The 22,269-nt window shown below is 45.7% G+C and overlaps 1 long non-coding RNA gene across 4 annotated transcripts in view; it reads right to left on the reverse strand.

The window, feature by feature from the left end:
• LOC118712890 overlaps positions 1–22,269 on the reverse strand; it is an 80,514-nt gene that overhangs the window by 36,511 nt on the left and 21,734 nt on the right. For all 4 annotated transcript variants that reach the window (XR_004986151.2, XR_006740822.1, XR_006740821.1 and 1 more), the window contains exon 2: positions 3,837–3,914. This is a non-coding gene — a long non-coding RNA (uncharacterized LOC118712890). The remainder of the gene's footprint in view (positions 1–3,836; positions 3,915–22,269) is intronic.

Below are 22,269 nucleotides of genomic sequence, written 5' to 3' on the forward strand. Positions count from 1 at the left end.
GATGCAATATCCATCCTAAGTATACCTTCGTGAGCAGTTATTCTGCTGCAACTGGAAAAATACAAGCCATTGCTATCTGCCCAGGAAGTCAACAGCGAAAGGGAGGAGGCCTTACAAGCCACCTCAGTGTGTGGGACCTCCAGCCAGGTCTGGAGCCCAGACGGTGCGGTCTCTCCGTGGGCCATGCTGGGAGTAGGGGATTCGTCCAAGAGCAGGAGGTGGTCACTCACAGAGTTATTAACAAAGAGGGTGAAATGATGTGACAAGTTCTTCTAGAGATCTCTCTAGGTCCCAAGTGCTGAACGGAATGGAGGGAAAGTGGAAGTAGGGCAGCCAGCCCAGAGGCCTTTGCGGTCACCGAGGCAATGACCGTCACTGGGCGTGGGAGGTGGATGTGGAGGGCAGCAGATGCATTTCAGAAGCATCCCTAGGACTTGGTGGTTTGGAGGAAGAGAAAGGTGAGCAACTCCCCAGATTCTGGCTTGAAAAAGCAAGTTAGCAGCTGTGCACCTTAATGAAATGGGGGGAGGGGGGGTCTGAAAAGGGGTTGTGGTAGAAGGAACCAAGAACTACTATTTAGACTCGTTAAACTTGAGATGCCCAGGAGATATACAAGTTCGCTAACTGATTTAAAGGGTATAAAAGTGCTACATAGTACAGGGGTGACATGTGGAGTGGTGGATTCCTGGGGCCATTCTTTTTCTTTTTTTTTTAAATATATTTTATTGATTTTTAATAGAGAGAAAGGGAGAGAGATAGAGAGCTAGAAATGTCGATGTGAGAGAAACATTGACCAGCTGCCTCTTGCACACCCCCCACCGGGGATGTGCCCACAACCAAGGTACGTGCCTTTGACGAGAATCGAACCTGGGACCTTTCAGGCCGCAGAACGACGCTCTACAACTGAGCTAAACCAGCTTTGGCCCTGGGGCCATTCTTAATGGTGGCCCTTCCCATCCTCCTTGGTGTTCCAGTGTCCACCTTTATGCCAGCCCAGGTGAGGTACACATGAGGAGCTTATGGGACCAAACTCACCAGGACAGGTGCAGGCCGCCTCTATGATGGCCCCCAGGAGTAACACAGATACCAGCTTTGGGGCTGAGAAAACAGTAACTTTTCACAGGAAAGTGGTATTTGCATCAATTGGAAATAAAAAATGTAAGCTATTCCATTACAAGCATCATAATAGGTTTGCTCATTTCTCGATACTGATGTTTTTAAGTAGCACCAGTAGGTCCTTGGTATCTAGTTCTGCACCCTGGTAAGTACACCATTCCAAGTACCATCCCATTTGGGGGTTCCAAGTTAGAGTCTCCCCTCGGAAAATCTGAGGTGGCATCAGATGCAGAGGAAGGTCTCTCTCAACAAAAAGCCCAGAGAAATAGGCCTATTGTGGAAAAACAATGACTCACTGCAATCCCATGCTGCTCTCAGTTAATATCGTTTCCCCGAAAATAAGACAGTGTCTTATATTAATTTTTGCTCACAAAGATGCACTAGCTCTTATTTTCAGGGGATGTCTTCTTTTTCCATGAAGAAGAATATGGTACACATTTATTGTTAAATGAAAATAAAAGAAATTTATTACCTGTATACGATACGGTAGTACGGTAGTTGTCAACACAAACCAGACAAACTGTGAATCCTACAGTATCAAGAATTTACTCATTTATTCAATGACAATCATGTCATCATCTTCTGGAACATCATCATAACAATCCAATTCCTGAATTTCCTGATGAATTTCTTGTGACTCCATTTCTTTCAGAATCAGTGGACCAAATCTCTCATGTTTAGCAATAGCATTCTGAGACAGAGCCCAGGGGGGGCCTTATTTTCGGGGGGGGATGCCTTATATTTCATTCAGAAGGAAACTTGTAAGTAGGTCTTATTTTCAGAGGATGTCTTATTTTTGGGGAAACACGGTACACCTCCTTCTGCACCAGAACCTGTTTCCTATCATGACAAGCCTTGTTTCCAATTCCCCCATCAGAGGACAAACCAAAATGTCATTCGACAATCTGCTTTCTAATTAAACGTTGAGCCATTTTTATAAAGTCACATTTAACTAAACAATCCCACATGGCCATAGAGCAGTGAGGCGCCGCCTTGATTGATGGGACCAATTGTAATGACTGAGAGGAGAAGGGAGGGAAAGAACATCATGAGATACAGCCAGATTAAGCTGGTCAGACCTCTCTTAGCGTCTTCCCGTTCACTCACAGAGTAACACAGGGCAGCATGAACGTAAATTAATGAAGCTTCCGGCATTTCAGTAAGCCCTAACAAAAATAAAACTTACCAGACTACTTGGAAGGTCCTGGGAGAAAGATATCCACAGACATCTACATTTTCACAAAGGCAGCCTGGTTGGGGTCCGGGGTGACACCGGGTAGACTACATCTCCCAACAGATCCAGGCTCCCCACACCCCAAAAGAAACACTGAGGTTGAGTCAGAGACAGGTGAGACACAGTCAGGTTTTGTGACCGCAGAGGAGGCTTCCACGGAGAAGGACCAACCAAGATGGTACGATGGCGCAGAGGAGAGAATACCCAACTCCATTCACACTGACAACGTGACCTCAGGTAAGACACTGAGCTGCTGAGTCTGCTTCCTGCCTGAACACGAGAAGTGACCATGTGTCCTGCCTGTTGGCAAGGACTAGTGGGAAAAGATCGGATGATGTGGGTAGAAGCCCCTGTCAAAGGGAAAGAACTCCACAGCTGTGAGAGACAACTGCTGGGGACTGTGAGGGAGGAAAGGCAGGGACAAGGCCTAGGAGAGGATGGTAACTGAGGAAACTAGTAGACTTGGTAAGGAATGTCTTTGGGATACTTCACAAGCGCAGTGAACAGTCTGAAATCAAGAAACTGCTGACGTATTCATTTATGCAAAAATGTCTGGAGCAAGGAAGTGGGTTAAAATGCAATCGCCCACTGATTAGAGCAGCTTGAAGAGCATACGGATGAACGCCAGCAGACAGGAGGACCGAACCCCAGCCTCGTCCCAGGCCCATTCACCACCAGCCGCAGGGAGGTGGAGACAGGCTGGGAGCCAGGCTCCTGCAGCCACTGGTTTCCTGACCTGCCTGTCACCTCCCTTCCCTTCCCGCTTCTGGATTATGGCTCTTCACAGGGGCTCAAATTGCCCATGAAAAAGAAAAATCAGATACAAAAGCTTTCCTCTGAGCTTCATTTCACCAACAAGTCAACACACAAAGGACAACTAGAGAAGATTAGCAATTTCTGACGAAAGTTCAAAGAGCAGAACCCACGTTGAGAAGGAGGGAAGAGGTGGAGGTACAAAGGGAGCCTCACAGGCGCTGACAGTCTGGCTGGCCGGAGGCCGATTTCACTGTTTACTCAATAAACGTTTATGGAGCATCCACTACTTTCCAGGCACAAGTCATGTGGGCCCTCGAGGAGCTTACTGGAAAAACACACCAACAGGCAACGCTAATCAGGTTGGAAACGCCAGGATGGGGAGGTCACAGAGGAGGAGCCCCCACACTCAGCACAGCTGTGAGAGAAGAGCAGTCAGAGAAAACGTGAGGCCCATACAGTACATGTCGGTAACAAGGAGACAATATTATGGAGTCTCAAAGGCAGGAGAAACCACGGCCGGCAGGAAGGAACCGAAGAGCCCTCATTTCCAGGGAGTTAGCATTTGAGAAAGGCCCCGAGGGATGGGGGAACGTGGCAGGCAGAGGGGACTGGGGAGATATGACATCCAGAACCAGGCATGTCTGCAGAACGACAGGGATCAGATTCCCTCCCCACATGTGGGTTTCCCTGGTAAGAGAGCCTGAGTAGATATGAATGTACGTCTCCTTACCTTTTCTTCAACTTCCAAGAATCGCTGTTTCAATAGTTTCAGCAAGCCGATTTCCAGCGGAGGTGACTTGAGTTATTCCTGTTGAGAAATCAGAAGAAGAGGTATAATAGGTTTGGAGGGCTACCCAACCACACACATTTTGGGGAGATCCCCCAAGTCTGCGCGGAGAGGGCAATCCCATAGCTCCCCTCCCCCAATTGACTGAGTTGGGGATGGATGTATCACCATCAGCCGCACTGCCCCCTTCGCCTTCCCTCCACTGAGAATAAAGAGTTGCAAACTTAGGCACACCGTAGTGAGCCCTGATTCAGGGAAAGAGACACCACACACACACACACACACACACACACACACACACACGAAATGAGCAGGACCATGCAGCCCTGAGGTAGAGGGGCCTTCCTCCTCGAGGTCCCAGCAGGTGGTCAAGCTTTGCTCCCTGCAACTCCCGACATTCCTACGACAAACTCTCTAACTTAAGCTGGTGCTATGGCATCTGTTTTTCCCTGCAACCAAAAATCGCTGATTTAAAAGTAAGAGATCCAGGGTTGAGGCTAGAAAAAGAAACAAAAGTAGAGGGTTAAGAAAAAAAGGCTTCTGAAACCAAGTCTTGGAAAAAAAATAAAAGATGAGAGAGTGACCCGGGCCTCTGAACCACCGTCCTGTAATATCTGACAGGAAAGAAAGAGGTGTGTGAGACCCAGAGAACAGACCCAACACATAATTCATAAAATCCCAGCTGTGTTTAATAGTAAGAAGGAAGCCCAGATACTGGAGAAAAGGGATTCCCTATATCAGTGTTATCCACAACAAAACAAAATAAATAAGAATTTCATTGAAAATACAGAGGTGAGAGACTAAAAATTGCCCACAGTAAACAAGGAATAATCGAGTAACTATACAATGCCAATAAGAAGTGTAATAACTCAGTCTTGATTCATTGTGCTGCCCTTTTTTCTTTGTCTTAAACAATGAATATTTTATTTGCTCATGGTTTAGTAGGTCAGCAATGAGTGCTGGGCTCAGCCAGCTGGTTTTTCTTCTGCTCTTGCGCCTGGCTACAATGACCTGGTGATTCCACTGCACTGGAATGGGAGACCAGATGCCCTTGGTGGACATCCGAGGAGCAGGCCTACGCCGTCAGTTGGACATGCTTAGCACTGCCGTGGAGGAGGAAGAGGCTCCCACCACCACCACTGCACTCGCCAGCCGTTATCCTGGCTTCTGGCTGAGCATCTGCCCCCTGGTGGTCATCGTGCAACCAGTCATTCCGCCATTCGATCCATTTGCATATTAGCCTTTTATTATAAGGATTATATAGGATGATGTTGCTATACAGCCAAGTACACAATCCATGGAACTGTCTTATTAAATGGAGCACAGACTGGTATATACATGGGTTCCCTGTAGCTGCTGTAATAAATTACTGCAGACTGAGTGGTGTAAACCAATGTCATCATAGCCTTTCACAGTTCCAGGGGCCAGAAGCCCAAAATCAAAGTGCCAGCAGGGCCACACTCCCTTCCAAGGCTCTGGGGAGACTCTGCTCCCTGCTTTTCCAGCATCAGGTGGCTGGTGGCCACATCATGCCTCCACTTCACTCCAGGGTGAGTGACTGTGAGCGTGTGTGTATGTGTGTGATCTCCCTCTTATTCTCTTATAAGGACATTTGTAATGGCATTTAGGCCTCCCTGGAAAATCCAAATTCATCTCATCTCAAAACCCTTATCTTCATTACATCTACACACCCTTTTGCCAAATGAGAGAACATTATTTGGATATACCTTTGGGGCTACTGTTTAGTCCACTACAGCTGGTTTGCATAGCATTGAACCTGTGTGTGGCCAGTTGTACATGGTGCACACAAACCAACTCACCACTGAGGAAAAAAACACCCCCATCTTTCACTCAGCTCGGACCCTGCTCTCCCTCTACACCCCAGAGGCAGGGGCTGGGTGAGACCACGAAATGGGCAAGAAAGGAGAGGCAGCTAACTGGTGGCAGGGGGGCCAAGAGCAGGTGCAGACTGTGCCCTCGGCCTGCCCAGAGCTGGTCCCCACCTTCTCAGGCAGGTAGTGCAGAAGCTGTTCCCTCCTGACCATATTCCCAACCCTCACGTGGCTTTAGTTATAAAGTAATTAAATTATTCTGTTTTCTGTTCAATTGCCTCCCTCGTCCCATAAAATGCTCAGAGCTCTCAATGTCCAAGTTTGAAAACAGACACAAAACATTTTCATTAAAATCCTTGGGTACCTTGCACTGCCCTGCTACTAACATATCCTCTCCCCCAGCATCCCTCCCTGTACCCTCAAGAACATTCAGGAAGTTTCCAGACTTCATACAGAACAGAGGCAACACTTGGAGACTTAACAAAGCAAGGATTTACTTTCGAGTTAGAAGTTGCTTTGCCGGCACGAGTAGTCCTTGCTAAAGGAGCCTCTGTGCTGAGTTCTTTTGCTGTTACATCTCCGCTTTAAACAGCAGACGAAGCCAAAATGCCTGAAAATGTTTAAAATTATCACATGCAGCTACAGCCATAGTAAAGTGGGCACTCCATCATTCAACGACTGGTAGGAGTGAAATAGGCACAATCTTTCTGGAAAGCAATTTGCTATATCCTTACAAGTGGCTTAAAACTGTCCACCCATCTGATGTTGTAACTCCATCCTCAGAACCTCCCCATTTTGTCTGAAATGGGGACAAAACCGAACCCTCAGAGGTATCCATGGTAGTGTTCTATATGAAATTAAAAAACACCACTAAAAATAAACTTAATAGCCAAGAAAAGGAAATTAGATAAATTATGGTAGATTCACTGAAACCGGTTTGGCTCAGTGGATAGAGCGTTGGCCTGCAGACTGAAAGGTCCTAGGTTCAATTCCGGTCTTGACTTTGGTTGCTGGCACATCCCCAGTAGGAGGTGTGCAAGAAGCAGCTGGTCGATGTTTCTCTCTCATCGATGTTTCTAGCTTTCTATCCCTCTCCCTTCCTCTCTGTAAAAAAATCAATAAAATAATTTTTAAAAATATTATGGTAGATTAATAAAATTTTATGCATCCGTTAAAATAACATTTTAGGAAGAATTTTTCATTAAAATAACAACTATATCAGTAACTGTTAATCCTTACATGGACCAGGCTCTATCCTATGCTGATTAGGTGCTTTGCATGTTATTAACCCCCAATCCCTGTATCAACTCAAAGAGGTAGGTATTGTTTTTATCCCCACTTTACAGATCAGAACATGGAGGCACCAAGAGTTAAGATGCTCACCCAAGGCCATTCTGCTGCTAAGAGACAGCACTGGGATTTGAGTCCACCGTGCCCAGCTCCAAAGTCCAAGCTCTTAAACCCTACACTACACTGAATAATAACCACCAAGACATCAGGCCCTAACTCTGGAACCTGAGATGTTACAGGATCTGGCAGATGTGATTAAGATAAGATTCTTGAGAGGAAGAGATACCCTTGATTTTCTGGGTGGCCCCTAGGTGCCTCCACAAGTGTTCTCATGGTAGAGGCAGAGGGAGATTTCACACACACACACACACACAGGCAAACACACAAGAAAGGCATGTGAATAGTAGAGAGATGGGGCCACATGACAAGGAACTGGGAGGGGCGGGGAAAAGATTGACCCTGAGAGCCCCCAAAAGGAGCACGGTCCTGCCTCCACCTTGATTCAGACTTCTGGCCTTTCAGAACTATGACAGACTAGATTTCTGTTGCGCTAAGCCACCCAGTTTGTGGGAATTTATTACGGCAGCCAGAGGAAATGAAAATAAGCTCCTACACCGTACTGCTCTCAATGCAAGAAAAAATATTCGTATGTTAAATGGGAAACACAGAAATAAAAATTCAAACACAATGATCTTAATTATGCATATAAAGATGCATGCAAATACAACACAATGTTTTATAAGTGATTATCTCTGAATACTAGAATTATGGGTAATTTTCAGCATTACAGCTTTTGATATTTTTCCAAATGTCTACAATCAGAGTGAATTGCTCATACAAAAAAAAAGAAAATTATTTTTTTAAATTAGCAACTCACGATATTTCTGCGACTCTAATTCCACCACAAAAATTAGAAATCAAGAGGACCAAAACTCCCTGAGAATCTTCTTAATTGCGTCTCAGAGCAGCACCTGAAAAATCAGCAACGCAGATAGATGCATGCCACTCTCCAAGGCTCACGCATCCCTGGGCCTTCCCAGGCTGTTTGTTTTCAGACTCCGGCAGGAACATGATGTGGCTGAAGAAGTTTCAGGCTTTGAAACAAGAGGATGTTCTGAGCTGGTAAACACAGCCCAGCTCATGTTTTCCTGTCCATCTATCTATACATGATGGGAGGTGGGGGGGAGGAGAGAGGGTGGAGGGAGCAATGGGGGGGTCTTTGTGCATTCCCAGAGCTCATCCAGCCCAAAGTGAGTGGTACTGGCCACGTGCCAAGAACCAAAAGCAGTGGTTTATGTAAATGTTTGATTTCTCTGTAGGTGACTTCACAGAATGAAACATCCAATTAAACAGCGGCTTGATCTTCTTACCGAAGCCCTGACTCCCAAGGTTATTCAGTTGCAAACCCTCCTGCATTCATCTTTGCAGCCAATTCACTGTGTCCACATCAAGTCCTTTGATTAAACAATCACAGAAAGAGTGCGTTAACATTTCCCCCCTGTATGGGCAGGGGGAACTGTATGGACCGAATAGAAGGTAGGGTGTATTCTGTGTTTTCTTTTGCATGCTGGAGAGGAGAAGAATTACTCCAAATCAGGCCGGTCAGGGCAGCGGAGCGTGAAAAGCACATGGCGTGGTTTTACTCGGTCACCCTGTGGAGTACACAATTTGGACACTGGGGTGATGGGACCACGGTGTGGGGTTTGTCCGTTAATCTCAGGTCTGATGACCACAGACGGAGAAAGAGTTTCGGGGGAAGAAGGGATAACATCTAGGCCTCAGTTGTGTTTCAGCTTCAGGCCCAGAGGAGCAGGGATGCCATGGCTGATATCAGGGTCAGATGCAATGACTAATGACCACCAATCAGTGCAGACAGTGATCCTAGCTCCCTCAGTTTCCATGGCTAATGAATTTTCGCCTAGACAGCCAGCCCATCCCCTGTCTAAAACACAGGCCTTTGAGCATGAGCTCACCTGTGACTCCAGTCCTGGGCCACTTTCTCTGCTGGTAAGCTCCTGTTCGTGTCCTGTTGGGCTTTGATGTCCTATTGGGCTTTGATGCTGGCAGACAAATGGGCCCCGTTAGTCAGATACCAACAGCTTGAGAACAACCATGACATGCCAGGGCTGGGGGTGTGAGCCAGCCTGTGTGTCCCTACCCTCAACAGACATCAACTGAACAAGAAACTATTACTTTATGGATATAGCACATGCTGTGAGCTGCAGTCCAGGATATTTTGGGAGCAGGTCATGAAGGGCCTGAGCTGAGGTACAGGGAGCACATTCAGAGGACTTGGGGGTAGCGGGGGGTCTCAAAGTCTCTGGGGCAGGATGAGCTGCAAGGCCTCAGTGTTCAGCAGGGACCAGGCTCCACAGGCCTGTCACCTCATGGAGAAATATCATCCAATTTTCACTATAGAAGGTTATTGTGGCTGCTGCTTGGAGATCTGGAGGGGATAAGGGTGAAGGTACAAATATCTGTCAAAAATAAACTCACCAATTTTTTTTTTACCACAACTTGCAGAATGAGGACACTTACTTTGCCATCCAGTATACACACACACACACACACACACACACACACAGAGAGAGAGTCTAAAGGCTGGCTACCAGCGTGGGCAGGTGGGTGGGCTGGGACACACATTCTCTCAAACACCCTGAGCCTCAGTTTCCTCATCTGTAAAGCAAGGAAAACAATAATGATCCTACAGCATAGGTTGTTGTGGAGGATAAGTAAGTCAATACATGTGAAAGCCTTCGCAGTGTTAACCTTTCCCTGTAAAACTTTCATTGCACACAAGTACAAGTTTCACAAAATAAAACTCAGCCTCAATACATGGACTCCACCTTCATGTTTTTCATTCTACTTCTCTGTCTTTTTTGTTTTTAAATGCTCGTAAAGATCCTCTAAATTATTTTTAGACCCCAATCGCTTGGGACATGACCTACAGCTGAAGATGACGGCTTGGACTTGGGAGATGACAGTGAGGAAAGGAGGAGGAGGAGGAGACAGAATTGACAGGGCTTGGTGAATAATCAACATTCAAACACATGGAGGCTAACCAGCGTGTTACTAAACAATGAATGGGTTACCAATGAGATCAAGGAAGAAATGAAAAACTTCCTGAAAACAAATGAAATGAATACACAACAACCCAAAATCTCTGGGACACAGCAAAAGCAGTCCTGGGAGGGGAGTCCATTGTCCTATAAGCCTACCTCAGGAAACAAGAAAGATCTCTCATAAACTAACCCTACAAACTAGAAGAATTAGAGAACAAGAAAGGCCCAGAGTAAGTAGAAGAAAGGAAATAATAAAGAATAGGGGTGAGAACCCTAGCCGGTTTGGCACAGTGGATAGAGTGTCAGCCTGCAGACTGAAGGGTCCTGAGTTCAATTCCGGTCAGGGCACACGCCCAGGTTGGAGGCTCAATCCCCAGTAGGGGACATGAAGGAGGCAGCTGATCAATGATCCTCTCTCATCACTGATATGCCTCTCTCTCTCTCTCTCTTTCCCTTCTCTCCCTCTCTCGTCCTTCCTCTCTGAAATCGATAAAAATATATTTTTTAAAAAGTCGGGGTGAGCTGAAACCGGTTTGGCTCAGTGGATAGAGCGTCGGCCTGCAGACTGAAAGGTCCCAGGTTCGATTCCGGTCAAGGGCATGTACCTTGATTGCAGGCACATCCCCAGTAGGGGGCGTGAAAGAGGCAGCTGATAAATGACTCTCTCATCGATGTTTCTAACTCTCTACTCTGTATCTCTCTCCCTTCCTCTCTATAAAAAATCAATAAAATATTTTAAAAAATAATAAATAAATAAAAATAAAAAGTCGGGGTGAGAAAGGGAAGTGTCAAAGGTACTCACAGGCCTTTGGGTTGGTGAAATGGAGAACCCAGGGAAGGAGCAGGTGTGTGTCTGTGGGAAGAGAGGAAGAGAAGAACAAACTTCTAGATCTAGAATTTCCATCTAGACATTCTGCCTGGAGGAGGATTTGAGTGGGGTGATAAAAGGAACTTGAGCAGAAACTGGTTTGGCTCAGTGGATAGAACAATGGCCTGCGGACTGAAAGGTCCCAGGTTTGATTCCGGTCAAGGGATGGTTTCAGGCACATCCCCAGTAGGGGGTGTGCAAGAGGCAGCTTATTGATGTTTCTCTCTATCGATGTTTCTCTTCCTCTCTGTAAAAAAAATAAATAAAAATGTATTTTAAAAAAAGGAACTTCAGCACTTTACCATCAGGGAACGAGGCAGAAAGATTCCCATCAGAACCGTAGCTATCAAGAAAGAATGCAGGTTTCTGGACTGGGCTCGGGGAGGTAGTCAGCCTGGGTGAATGGAACACAGCATTAAGTAGTGGGCGGGGGACTCGAGGATTTGGGGCTCCTGCCAAATGTCTTTCCTTATCCGACCAAAATAAAGAACTAATCACATTTAATTAGAGTCCGTCTGCCCATCTGTTTCTTCTACGAAGTGAGTGGCTCTGGGGCAGGGGCCACCCAGCTCATTCATCTCCCTACTCCTCAGGCCTCCTGAGCTCACGCCCTGCCAGCTGCCTGTAGTAGGTGCTCAACAAACATCTGCTGAATCGACAGCCAACATTCAACATAATAGAACTCCCAAAGGGCCACCTAAAGTGCAGGAAACGAAAATAAGGGCGAGCAAGTCAGAGAGGGGAGGCAAAATCTTCTAGGAGAATTCTGATGAGTTGATGGTGTGGACCAGTGGTTGGCAAAATGCAGCTCATGAGCCACATGTGGCTCTTTGGCCCCTTGAGTGTGGCTCTTCCACAAAATACCATGGCCTGGGCGAGTCTATTTTGAAGAAGTGGTGTTAGAAGATGTTTAAGTTTTAAAAAATTGGTTCTCAAAAGAAATTTCAATCGTTGTACTGCTGATATTTGGCTTTGCTGACTAATGAGTTGGCCGACCAAGGCATAGGCAGAGAGAAACTACCCCAAGGAAGGGCAGTGCCAGCAGAGGGCTCCCTGATCTCGGCACATCCCAAATCTCGGCCATTCTCTCTGAGAGCCCATTCTCTCTGCCTGAGGCTTCCTCCTGCCCCACGGCAGCCCAGCGTCCTCCTCCCGACGGGAAGCCAGGGCCTCCTGAGTTCCAGACCCATTTCCCCAGCTTCACAACTCAGAGGATAAGGCTCTTGGGCTTCAAGTTCAAAACTGCAGGGAGATGGGCTTGGAATGATGCCCGCTGTGCCTCTACAGTCACCCAGCCTGTGCTGAGTGACAGAATGGTGGGAACATCGGGACCGATGGGGCAGCTTCTCCAAGGACATGTCTCCATTAAACCCACTCTCCTCTCCACAGTCTAATGGCCCCCCAACCTCCCTCCTTTACTATCTCTGATCAGGCCGAGGGTCCAAAAGTCGCAAAATCAGTTCTGGGCTTTTCCTTTTAATTTCCTCACACTCACTTTGGTATACAGAGGACATCCCTGTGCCTGTGGCTCTGTAGAAACAGAGGCAGGGAATCCTATTCCATGGCTGCAATGACATCCTTGAAGTCACTGAGACACCTGGGGTCTAACAATAAATCCTTTCCTTTCACACACACACAAAAAAATCAATCCAGGAGTGTCCTATCTAGCCAAGTCAGGTCAAGGGTCCACCTTTGGCACAAGGGATCAATCAGAAACCACACCTGGGAGAAACTAAGATGGCAGCATAGGTAATCACCTACACTTGCTGCCTCTCACAACCATATCAAAACCATAACTAAATGGCAAAACGACTACCACCTAGAACTGTGGGAAAGCTGGCTGAGTGTTCCACAACTAGAGAGTGAAGAAAGCACATTAGACCAATAAGAGGTGCAGAGGCGTGGGAAGTGCTGGCACCTGGATGTGTTGCTCTCTAAACCGGGAGGGTGACACAAGCTCCTGCTTGCTCTGAATTCCAGTTCCGGGCGAGACTCTGGGGGTCCCAGGCACATACGGGGAGAAACTAGACTGGCATCAGGATAGGAATTCGAGGGCAGCTTACTCTTGGAGGTGCTCATAGAGATCATTGTTCCTGTGGGGGGCGGGGGGAGAGGAAGGGGAAGGGGAGGTGGTGCGGGGTGCAGAGAACCTGGAATTTCTCAGGTTCAGGGCAGCTATCGCTGTTTGCTCTGCCCTGCTGATTCCCAGATACCCTGCCTTTCCCAATTTACAATCCCACCTAAACTGTGGGCTTCGATTGGCTTTTGTATATGAATGGTCTGTCCTTTTGCCTAAAAAACAAACAAACAAAAAAAACAACAAAAAAAACTGCAGCTGGGTCAGAGAGCCCCAGAGATTCCAAAAGAAGCTCCACTGCCTGGCAGCAGCAGCGGCTTTGCTTCACGGCTGAGCCTCGTTTGGGCACTTCCAAACCCTATACAAAGAGGTGGAAAGACATCTGACCTTGAACCTCCTTGGAGATCAGAGTGAGACCACAGCAGATTACAACACTTCACATCCATAAGAGACACTCTCAAGGGGTAGACTCAAGTGAGTACTAAAGCCCTATTGAAGCAAGTCCTGCCCCTAAGAATGTCTCCTGCACAACAGATTTTCCAGTATGGCCACAGCTGGTTATCACAGCCAACTGGCCTGAAGGTCAACTCCTCTCAGTGATAACAACAGTAATCAAGGGAAAACTATGCACACAGCTCATAAAGGGGTGCACCAAGAGTGTCTACCTCAGGTGACTGGGGAGGCTGAGCCACTGGGCCCTATAGGACACAATCACACAAGGCTACTCTATCAACTCAAGGAGACTTAGCAGCTACCCAGTACATAGAGACAAACACAGGGAAGCAGCCAAAATGTGGAGACAAAGAAACAAGTTACAAATGGAAGAAAAGGATGAAAACAAACGACTGGACGTAGTGTTCAAAACCACGGTTATAAGGTTATTCAATAATCTTCTAGAAACCTCTGAGAAATTTAGTGAGACCCTCAAGGATATGAAAAGGACCAATCAGAAATCAAGCATACACTAACTGAAATAAAGAATAATATACAGAGATCCAACAGCAGACTAGAGGATTCCATGAATCAAGTCAAAGATTTGAAATACGAAGAAGCAAAAAACACTCAACCGAAAAGAAAAAAGAAAAAATAATAAAAAATATGAAGATAGTGTAAGGAGCCTCTGGGAAAACTTCAACCATATGAACATCTGAATCATGGGGGTGCAAGAAGACGAGAAAGAGCAAGACATTGAAAACCTATTTGAAGAATAAAGACAGAAAGCTTCGCTACCTGGTGAAAAATAGACTTACAAGTCCAGGAAGCACACAGAACCTCAAACAAAAGGAATCCAAAGAGGACCACACCAAGACACATTATAATCAAAATGCCAAGGGCAAAAGACAAAGAGAGAATCTTATAAGCAGCAAGAGAAAAACAGTTAGTTACCTACAAGGGGCCATACAATTGTCAGCTGATTTCTCAACAGAAACTATGCAAGCCAGACAGGAGTGGCAAGAAATAGTCAAAGTGATGAAGAGCAAGAACCTACAACCAAAATTACTCTACTCAACAAAGCTATCATTCAGGATTGAAGGTCAGATAAAGAGCTTCACAGACAAGAAAAAACTAACGGAGTTCATCACCACCAAACCAGTATTATATGAAATGCTAAAGGGTATTCTTTAAGAAAAGGAAGAAGAAAAAGGTAAAGACAAAAACTTTGAACAACAAAGTGACAACAAATACATATCTATCAACAAGTGATTCTAAAAATCAAGTGACTAAAAACTCTGATGAACAGAATAAACTGGTGAATATAATAGAATCAGGGGCATAGAAAGGGAGTGGATTGACAATTCTGGGGGGAAAGAGGGTGCGGTGGTGCAGGAAGAGACTGGACAAAAAACTTATACCTATGGACGAGGATGGGGGGGCGGTAAGGGCATGGGTGGGGTGGGAACCAGGTGGAGGGGAGCTATGGAGGGAAAAAAGAGGAACAACTGTAATAATCAGAACAAAGATTTATTAGAAAGAAAGAAAGAAAGAAAGAAAGAAAGAAAGAAAGAAAGAAAGAAAGAAAGACCAACCACACTTGGCAGGCCCCAAGAGTGGTCAGAGGATAAGCAGTCCCTCAGAAGGGGCAGGGATGTGGAGGGAGGCCAGTTCCGAAAGATGGAAGAGGCTGAGCAGATTAAATAATAAAAATAAGTGGAGGCTCGTGCACACTCCTGCTAAGCCGCTGCTCTTCAGGCTCCGAGTGCAGTGATCTCTCTTCTTTCTACATCACAGCTGGCATTATTTGGGCACTAAATTGTGAAGTCACAATAGTAAAGAACTGCCCGTACGGAATAAGGTGCTAATCGTGCAGAAAAAATGTCAAGTGCAAACAGAATTAGAAAAGACAAGATCAATATGCCCATTTACATCCCAGTAGTATCTGAAAACTAGATCTCTCCATGCTGCGATTCTGGGCAGAGAAATAAAAACTGCTATTTCTTCCCCAATGAAAGTCAGACTGCCTTTTCAGCCTCCCTGCCCGCGCCTACCCCGGATGCCCCTTACAGCTGAGCGAGGCAGCTTCACCTTAGGGCCAGTCATCTTCTTCTTGTTTGATTGTTGACAGTATTACAGATGTTCCCCATTTTCCCCTTCTTGGTCCCCCTCCACCCAGCCCCCGTCCTTCCCAGGCCTGCCCCACACTATGGTCTGTGTCCACAGGCTCTGCACATGTGCATAAAGGTTCTCTGGGACTCTCTTCCCATGCCCTCACTGCCTTGCGAGACCAGCACAGTTCCCTTGGGCTGCTTAATTGAATCACACACTCCTACAGCCCTGATGAGGGCACTGTCCTATGCGCTCTGCAAACATGGTGCTCTAGCAGCAGACGTTCACTTACGCCAGCTTCACGGGCTGCACACGGCCATGGTGACTTCCAAAAGGGATCTAGGAAACAGAGTTTGTTGAACCTTTTCTCAAAGGTCTAACGCCAGTGGTCGGCAAATTCATTAGTCAACAGAGCCAACTATCAATAGTACAATGATTGAAATTTCTTTTGAGAGCCAAATTTTTTCAACTATATTTTATTGATTTTTTACAGAGAGGAAGGGAGAGGAATAGAGAGCTAGAAACATCGATGAGAGAGAAACAGCTGCTTCCTGCACACCCTCCACCAGGGATGTGCCCGCCACCAATGTACATGCTCTTGACCGGAATCGAACCTGGGACCTTTCAGTCCACAGACCAACAATCTATCCACTGAGCCAAACCGGTTTCAGCAATTTGTGCCTTTTGTGTCTGGCTTCTTTCACTTGTAGCAAAGTGTTTTCAAGGTTTATCCAGGTTGTAGCATATATCTGTACTTCATTTCTTTTTATGGCTGAATAATATCCCATTGTATGGATACGCCACATTTCCTTTATCCGATCATTAACTGATGGACATTTGAATTCATTTGGGTACTATGAGCAGTGCTTCTATGAACATCTGTACACAAAGATTAGAGTCCCTGTTTTTAATTCTTTTGCAAATATACCTAGGATGGAATTGCCAGCTCCTAATTCTATGTTTCACTTTTTGAGGATCCTTTAAAATGTTTTTAAAATATGAGACTTCACAAAAAAAAATACAAAAGAAAACTGAAAGCAAAATGTAAAACCAAAGTGAGCTAAAAGAAGTTAAAAAATTTATTTTTCTACTCTCACCTTCTTTTTTAATAAGTTCAAATCCAAGCAGAGGAACCCAAGCAGTATAGTTATTTTTAGAAGGCCAAGAACACTAGAAAAATTAAGATACACAATTCCTTTTTTAATATATATATATATTTTTAACTTTTTAAAAAATATATTTTATTGTGTTTTTTACAGAGAGGAAGGGAGAAGGATAGAAAGCCAGAAACATCGATAAGAGAGAAACACCAATCAGCTGCCTCCTGCACACCCCCCACTGGGGATGTGCTCGCAACCAAGGAACATGCCCTTGACCAGAATCGAAGCCGGGACCCTTCAGTCTGCAGACCGACGCCATATCCACTGAGCCAAACCGCTTTCGGCAAGATATGCAATTCTACCAAATAATTAACAAGGCTTTCTGTGTCTCCAGAAGAAAAAAAAAAAAAAGGTGTGTCTGTTTTATTTATTTCAGAGAGAAAGAGAAGGAGGGAGGGACAGAGGGAGCGAGGGGATGAGAGAGAGAGAGAGAGAGAGAGAGAGAGAGAGAGAGAGAGAGAGAGAGAGAGAGAGAGAGAGAGAGAGAGAGAATTTGAATCAACTTGTTGTTCCACTTATTTATGCATTTGTTGATTGCTTCTTGTATATGCCCTGATCAGGGATTCAACCCACAACCTTGATATATCAGGACAACCCTCTAACGCACTGAGCTACCCGCCCAGGGCCCATCCACAATATTTTTAACAACCAAGTCACACCTAGACAGGACTTCACTAAAAACCATGTGATTGTCTACAAGACTTTTAAACCAAAGAAAGTTTAGAAGACCCAACAGAGGCCCTGAACCAGAATCAGGAAAGACTGCATTGTCTGCTCTGGCTCTCATTTCTAGTAAAATCATTTTTCTCTTTGGGAAGATGAGCTGCTAGCATCAAAAAACCCAGCACTGTTTTAAAAAGCAATCTTGCCACACCTCATAGGTCATCAGAAAAAAAGGCAAATTAAAATGAGACACTACCCTACACCCATTAGAATGGGCACAATCCAGAACACAGACCACACCAAGGGCTGGTGAGGATGTGGAGCAACGAGAACTCTCATTCACTGTCGGCGGGAATGCAAGATGGTACCGTCACTTTTGAAGACAATTAGGCTGTATTTCTTACAAACCTATACACACTCTTACCCTATGACCCAGCAATTGTGCTTCCTGGTATGTACCCAAAAGACCTGAAAACTTACGGCCACACAACACCTGCGTGTGAAAGTTCACAGCAGCTTTATTCCTAACTGCCAAAATCTGGAAGCAGCCAAGATGTCCTTCAGTGGGTGAATGGAAAAAGAAACTGTGGTACATCCGCAATGGAATATTGTTCTGCACTAAATAGAAATGAGCTATCGAGCCATGAAAAGACATAGAGGAACCTTAATGTACATTATTAAAGTACAAGAAGCCAATCTGAGGAGGCTACATATTGCAGGAGTCCAACTATATGACATTTTAGAAAAGGCAAACTAAGGAGACAGTGAAAATACCAGAGGCTGCCAGGCACTGGGGGTGGGAAGAATGAACAGACAGAGCACAGAGGATTTCAGGGCAGTGAAAATACTATATATGATCCCGTGATTTTATGGATACATATCACATGTGTCCAAACCTACCACCAAGAATGAACCCTAATGCAAACCAGGGACTGTGGGTGATTGTGATGTGCCAATACTGTAGGTTCATTCATTTTACCAACTGTCCCACTTGAGTGGGGGATGTTGACATTGGGGGAGGCAAGTGGGAGAAGGAATGACAGGGAATATGAAGGTGAAATCTCTGTATCTTCTATGAATCTAATATAAGCAATGTCTTACCCCCCCCCAAAAAAAAAGTTTGTGTCCATTCCCTTAAAAGAATATATCTAATCAGCTCTAAACCATGTGCATTATTACTTTAAGAAGGACTTACTAGAAACTTAAGTCTGGGGGAAAATAACAAAAAAGTAACTTAGCCTGGCCCAAGGGAGAGCGAGGCAAGCATGAGCACAATCCAGGGCGCACACATTCTCTCTGCATCTCGTCTTTCAGCAGCTTTTACGAGGCTGCCCATCACCCGTGAGGTGAACTGGGAGGACGGTGACAAGATGGGAATGCAGAGGGACTGTACCAAAAAGGGCACGTCAGCATCTTTAAATTAAGTGAAGGATAAAACAGTTCTCTGAAGGACACGGCAAGCTAACTACAAATGACAGCGCGGACTCTTCTGATACCAGCGAGACACCAACCTGACAGGGAGGGCTGACAAATCAGGTACAGGCAGGCGTGCTGGCAGCATTCACGGGGCAGGTGTTGGATTAGGCAGGAAGTGGGCTGAAAACAACTCAATTAATTCGTCCTGCACGCCAGTCCCCGAGAACAAGATGATAACCCGGAACACCAGCGGCAGGCCAGAGATGAGCTCACACCTCAGCTCTTGCAAAAGGGCTTGGCTAGTAAAGATATATGCTTGCAGCCTAAAAAATTACACCGAGGTCAGCGCCTTCAGGCTCACACTAAAACCAAAGGCCAGGAAGGAAACAGAGTGAGAAGGCAGCTTATTACAAGTTTAAAAGTCATTCTGTTCTCCTGAGTGACTCTCCCTGATCAGTCTTGGATGCAGGCAGGCCCCCGTGCTTGGGCTGAGTGTGAGAAGGACAAACACGGACATGATGAAAACTCCAACACAAAGTGATGCAACCTTCCTTATTTGTAGCAGCCCCTACGTGCGAGGTTCTGCCAAACCCAGATTTAAGTACAGCCATAGCTGTGGCCTGACTATACTAGAAAATATACATAAGAGCATGAGGAGCCATTCAGCAGAGGCTAGAGAAAGGGAGATACACTGAGAATATAAATTCAAGGAGAGAAAAACAAAGGCTCTCAGCATAGCATCCGGCAGAGGGCTACCTAGGGCAGAGGCCTACGGGTCCTTAACAAAGAGTGGGCAGCCAGCATCAATCCCTTGGACCAGGTAAGAAACTGAACACAAGCAGAAGCATCTGGGCCACGCCCTTGTTTTAGAGAAAATAATACTAAGGATCAGAGAGGTTCGGCTGTTACCAATGACTAAAGCCAGGTCTGTAATCCTGGTCTCCTGGAAAGCCTTCCACTAACAACATGAATGATGATGATGAGGATGAAGATGAGGATGATAGCTCCCTTGTGCTAAAGAACTCATAAGCAGGCATTACAATGAGGGCTTTACATATATTATCCCACTTAATCCTCAATAAACTATAATACTATACAGTAGTGGTATTATTATGAGCCCATTTCACAGGATGGGGTGCAGAGAGGTTAAGCCACTTGCCCAAAGTCACACAGCTTGTTAGAAGCACAGGAAGATTTGCAACATGGATGAATGCTAAGTTAAATAAGCCAGATACAAAAAAAACACAAACACACACACACACACACACACACACACACACACAAATACTGTATGATCTCACTAATAGGTGGAATCTAAAAAAGTCAAACTCACAAAAGCAGAGGATAGAATGGCAGTTGCCAGGAGCTGGGGGGCGGATGGAGAGGAACAGCAAGATGATGGACTAGAAGCACAAACTTTCCATTGTAAGATGATTATGTTCTCAGTTATTAGATGAATAAGCCCTGTGGATGTAATGTGCAGCATGGTGACTACAGTTAATAGTACTGAATTGTGTACTTGGAATTTGCTAAGACAGATCTTAAAGGTTCTTACCACACACACACACACACAGTGGTAACTGTGTGGGGTGATGCATGTGTTAATTAGCTTGATTGTGGTAATCACTTTACAACGTATAACTATGTCAAGTCATCGTGTTGCATTCTTTAAACACATATAATTGCTATTTGATCATTATAATGCAATAAAGCTGGAAAAATAAATAAAAGGGGGAAAGGGCAGCAAAGGCAGATGGAAACCTAGGTCTAACTAAAGTCTTTGCTCTTAACCATTGTACGCGACTTTTTCCAATCAAGGGAGAAAGTCACCTTTTCAACTACAGGGTAAACCAGATCCCACTTTCTGTTAAAAAATTACCCATCGTGGGATAACTTTTAGTGTCTTCCACCTTTCCCTTCCAAGATACAAGAACAACCAGAAGGAATGGATATAAAGAACAAACATCTTTGTTAACCAGGGGGAAAGGCTGAAGACTGCCCAGCCTAGACCACGGAATCGAACAGGCTCAGACTTGAAAATGAAGCATTCATGCCAAAACCAGGTCCCTTTGGGATTCTGTCCAGCATCTCATGTCCAGGGTCTTGCACCTTCAACATGTCACATATATGTATTTTCACAGAGTTCATTCTGGCTGGATAACAGTGCTGCTAGGCCCAGTTGGTGATTTCCCAAATCGGTATTTATCAGATCGTTGGAGCTTCCACTAAAAATGTTACTGTGCTGGGCACAAAATCACCAGGTTAATCGTACACATAACTATGTTCAGTTTCAGGAAATAGTTGTGCTTTGTTTTAAATTGTGGTTTAAGAAAGCACCCACATTATATTGAAACCGCTGTTTTCTGATACAATAAACAGCACCTGGTAGTCCTCTCTCTCTCACTGCATAAGAAAGAAGCCGTGCTTCTCTCACCTACAAAACCAGAGCGTCTCCCTCCGCGCACAGACACCTGCTCCATTGCAACACTCACTTCCTTTCACTCACAACCAAACCACAGTTTTGAGCTTCTAGTTCAAGATCTACGGCCGTCACGGAACTGGGGCTCTGGAAGGTGCCTCCCACAGCAGACCTGGCATGAGTCACTTAATCGCTCTTAAGATTAATCGTAAAGACAAGAGCAGCAGATAATGCTTCCTGGCGGCTTATCAGAAGCCCAGCACGGTGCTAAAGGCACGTACCTGGACTTGTCGCCTCTAATCCACTCCGTTACCCTGCGGTGGTGCCCTCATTACACCCAGCTTAACGGGGGAGAGAGTGCAGCTGAGGAGGGTTAAGGCACGTGCCCAACGCCGCGCACCTGGATGCTGCACACAGAACCTGGTCCCTCAGACTTCAAAGCCCAAACTCGCAACTAGCGCACACAGGCTGTCTGTCTTTCCTCATAAAGCGGGGCAGAGACCGCCACTCCCACTTCCCTGGAGCACAAGGCAGGATGTGCAGGGACTTCTCCCCGTCTGAAGTTCTCCCAGCAGACCACGGGCCAGCCACATACTCAGCACGGGGCTAACGGTGGAGGGCACATAAAAAGAAAGAGCAGATCCTTGCCTCCAAGGACTTGACAATCTAACCTACACTGAATCTAAACCTGTGGTCAGCAAACTGCGGCTCTTGCAGCTCACGCTGCAAAGTCTAGTCCTGAATCCTATTTGTGATCCTCTTGGTGGGAACACAGCTTGCAAGTTTCTCATCTAGAACGCATGAAGAAAAGCACCCTTGTCTGCACCCACATCCATATTAGGACGCTCACAACTCCAGGCCCACCTCCTCGACAAGAGTGCAAATTCTTGAGGCCAGAGGTAAACCTAATCGCTCAAGGTCACATCGCAAACATACACAAAATCGGAATCCCCAACGATCAAACAACACTGGCCACTTTCCTGGTTCCTGTGGGACTTGTCTGTACTCATCCGACTCAAACTCATGAGAGGGAGGCAGGGTGGGA

Source organism: Pipistrellus kuhlii, unplaced genomic scaffold (assembly GCF_014108245.1).
Source record: "Pipistrellus kuhlii isolate mPipKuh1 unplaced genomic scaffold, mPipKuh1.p scaffold_m20_p_9, whole genome shotgun sequence".
NCBI classification, from domain to species: domain Eukaryota; kingdom Metazoa; phylum Chordata; class Mammalia; order Chiroptera; family Vespertilionidae; genus Pipistrellus; species Pipistrellus kuhlii.